Source organism: Platalea leucorodia (assembly GCF_965183815.1).
Source record: "Platalea leucorodia genome assembly, chromosome: 3".
Classification (NCBI taxonomy): domain Eukaryota; kingdom Metazoa; phylum Chordata; class Aves; order Pelecaniformes; family Threskiornithidae; genus Platalea; species Platalea leucorodia.
Window position 1 is genome coordinate 64,238,500 of NC_138825.1, and position 4,317 is coordinate 64,242,816.

The following is a 4,317-nucleotide window of genomic DNA, read 5'->3' on the forward strand; positions in this document are numbered from 1 at the left end:
TTCAAGATCACCTTTATTATGAAACCAGTAGGTACCGGTCTGCTGAGTGTTGATCACTTCTATTAACTTCTCTTTATCCATGGATTTGATGGATTTATTCTAACCATTGCATTTGATACATTTATTGGTAAGTTTTAGCCTCACTGTCCTTTAATAGATCTTAAGTTTCTAAATAAATCATGTTTGAAAATCAACCCTTTGTTCTGCACCCATCTCCAAACACTGATGAACAGGCTCAACTAAATCTCACCAGTCTGTCCAGCTACTGCTATTTCTTCTCTTACTTACACATGATGTAATTTTCCTAAACACAAATACCATGCAGCACAGCTAAACCCACCTACACCCATAAACCAAAAGGTACGAGACCTCTATTACACAATGATCTATTAATAGCAATCCATTTCAAAGAATCAAGACTTTGATTTTTCTGGCTACTTCCTTAACCAGCTCTGCAAGCCCACTGAGTTCTGATCTCTATCCGCCTTCTTCATATTATCAAAAGTGAAGTTAATATGCCTATTTTCTCACCATGCCTTCTGGATCCTTTCAGCAGGGATCTTTTAAAATGTAGGGAACCCATGTGATTGCCAGGTCCTGCTTCTGCCACCACTTACTCTTCACCTTTTGCTGATGATGATCTACCCTTCAGCTTCCACCCTAAAAGCAGTGAGGTGGCAGATTCCTGAGAACCCATCGCACCTGCCTTCTGTCTCTTCCTCTGTCCTGTCTACAGAACTGTAAGGTTTAATTGTTGTGACTTTTTTTTAAGGTAATTTGAACTGTACTGCACAGAGATAAGAAAATGTTTCAATGAGACACTTGTTAGTAATGACTGCACTTCTGTAACGTACTCTTACTGAGCATTTCAAAATGTATTACAAACATTAAAACAGCTTTCCAATGTATCTGCAAGGAAGATATTCCCAAAATGGTTTAAAAATAAGTTTCAGAGGTGCTGAGCTCTTGTAACTCCATTTGGAATAAAGGGGAGTTAAAGAAATGCACCACACCTGAAAATTAGGCTATAATTTGCCTAAAGGCATAAAACTCAGGTGTCCCAGTACTTAGTTTGATGATTCAATCAGGAAATTGTTCTTCTTTGATTTGAAACCACTACTTGAAAGCCAGTGTAGAAGGCTGGTTTGTAGGTCTCTAGACCTCCTCTGAATTCACAATAGCTGCTGTAAAGGTTGCAGCCATAAACCCAATGTTTTTGATTCGTTTCATGACCTAGGTATGTTTTCTTATCTGATTGAACAAAATGTCAGCTCAAGACTGCAGAAGTAGAAGGGGAAAAAATTAGTAGTACCTAACAGTGTTAAACTGTTTTGCTTTTATTCTTCTAGAGAGCATGTTCCAAGTAGTAGAAGCCCCACACCCTGATTTTTTTTTTCTAAAGGAAAAAAAATCAGTTCCTTTGTAAAGTGTTAAAAAAAGCCTCTCCAAACCATTTCCATTCAGTTGTGTGCAAAGGAGACTTTCAAGTAGTAACCTTACTGTATGAAGACTATTTGGAATTCCTGTATAAAATGCAATTGGAAGTTTAAACCTATTTGTCAAATAACAGATGAATGCTGTAGCTAAATGTCACTTTCAACAGAGAGCTTCCACTGGTCCAGCATTTTATCTGCTCTGTAGTTTCTCTGCAAAGGACAGAAAATATTGCTTTTGGGCCCGGTCCCTTAAGCACCTGACACACAAAACAGGTTTGTTTTGTTTTGAATTAAGAACAGAAAATCTAAAGATATATTTATTCATCACTAAATTAATCTGCCATTTCACTCATGCAGCATGCCACTGCTTGAACCACTCCTAAGAGAAATTCCTTTATGTAGTTTGCAATGATGCATAACTTTTGATTGCTCAAAAGTTGACTGGTACTGGAGAGATGTACACAAATCCTCTTTATACTCCTCTTTCATACATTACCTGGGGCCTCTTCATCCTAACAGGCCCCAAAACCCCTCAGGCTCGGACATGACTACTGGAAAAATCAGAGGTCAACAGCTTTATTTGAGCTACGGTAGCAAATGCTTACCTCTTAAAGGAAGAAAACGATAGCTTCAGGTTCTGGATTTTAGAAGTACTGTTATCACTGTGATTTTAATCAGTGGAAAAGATTTTTGGGGAGCATAGGACAGAGGCAGGGATTGAGAAAGTATGGAGTCTTATTTGACTTGTGTGCCAGGCAAATACGAAAATAGATACTTAAAGGAATGCTTAAAAAGCAGTAAATTGAAAAAATATACTTATATTACTCAAGAAAGCAAAATGTTAAGAATTTGAAATAATTAAATTTGCATTCTATGAATTCGTCCCATGTAATTTTTTATTGCAACCTTTGTATTATACACATTTCTTTCACTCTCTTCTCTCACCCTTCTGTTCAGGGGTGAGGAAAACACTGTACAGTATAGAAAGCTGTAAGATAACGGCTGTGCATTACTGCTGGGTTAGCAATAGATTTGCTTTAAAAGGCGATAGCTCCCCTAATGCCTAGCAGGTCTTCATTGTCGCCACACCTGCAGTTAAGGCCTCCTCACTTGTACTAATTCAGTGCGACTGCTCTTTAAACGGGATTTATGAAATTTTGTGGCTTCAAAATAACAACAAAAAACAATCAACAAACCAAAGGTATTCAGTTCTTAAACTGGATCTACCATTGACAGAATAGTAAAACAAATTCATGAATTAGAAAAAAAAATGGTTGAGGAAGCAGAACAGTTCTAAACCCTGAGCCTGATGTGTGTAACCTACATTACTACTAAGCTCTTTTAAACATATATATATCTTTCATATATATAAGAAATATCTCTCTCCTTTTTAAATATATATATCTGTCTGTGTGTGGTTGTATCTATGTATATATTCACCATTAAGATTTCAGGAGGAATTCAGGCTGAGCACAAACAGACTATAGTCATTTAAGCGGGGAGGAAGCCAGATGTGAGGACTTGATAGATCCAGATTTGTGAAAAACTGCCAGGGGTTACTTCATTGCATAGTTAGGCAGAGCTTTGTTTGCATTCACTGCAATTTCTGTAGAGTATAAAGGAAGTTGCTCTCATGGCATCAACCTCTTTGGCTGAAGTATTTGCTCATCCTCACTCAGAGGGAGAGTGCCATCTACTGAAGCATCCCCTTTACACAGCTCCCTGGAGTCTTGTCCCACTCGTGGATTGACAAAATTTACCCAAGCGAGCTGTAAAACTGAGCAAGGTTTTAACAGGAGGAGAAGCTGCCTTAGGTGTGGATCTCTATTGCAAAGTAACAGCTGCAGGTAAAGGACCAGGCCAAAGATGGTAAGTAACACCACTGACTCATGCAAGCCTATGCTCCAGTTTTATGAAGACATTAAAAACAACCTCACTCTGGGTTTCTTCATTCTTAATAAATCTTCGGAATTGAGGTTACGTTATCATTTTGTAACACTTAAGAGCAGCATTCCCTGATGGGACAATCTGACCTCACTCCTGACTATTAACCATGGAGTTTCCTACTCATTTCCCCTTTCTACATTAGTCCTCAGAAGATGTACAAGTACTCGGCTGACTCACTGAATAGTGAGGACATCTGCTAACAGTCAGACAGAGTTTGGCTTGGGCCAGCGATGACACAGTATTATTGTGCTGCTTTGTCTACATGTAACTTCCCGTTGCCTTCAGCCTCGTACTTTACTGTAAATTTTCTGGACTGTTGCTGTATTCAAATAAAGCAGCACTTTGTGTCATGCCCAGAGCTACTCTCTCCTGTGATTATTAATAATAAACACATAAATCAAAAATCTTTTGGCAAATTTTTTGCTTTGTAGCAAAAGGTAGTGCCTCTAAAACATCAAAGGTAGGTCAGAAGTACCTACGTATCTTAGAAGTTTGAACAAACTGTATAAAAAAAAAATCTGAAAATTTTCAAGGTAAATTACCACATGAAGGCAGGGCATCAAGTATTTGAAGAAGTATACCAGCTTGCGGGACAGAGGTGAAGGGAGACCTGTCGGGTTGTGTTTCATAGACGGTACCCTTAGAAAACCCCTGGTTTTATGTGTTTCAAGGCACAGGTGCACGTCCTGATGTTTTTGCTAACAAGGGGCTGCACTGAAGCATCACACAGCCCGTAGCTCAGATGTCAAATTCTTGATAAAACAAGGTGCGAACAACACTTGAAACAACTGGTACTATTGGCCATTAGGCAAATATATTTGAAATAATTAAGATGTATTTGCAAAAAGTTTCACATTCTAGGTTTTTTTGTCTTGTTTTGCTTTTTCTTCTGGGCCTGTAGTATGTTGTCTTAAATACAATGGAGAACTGAAAG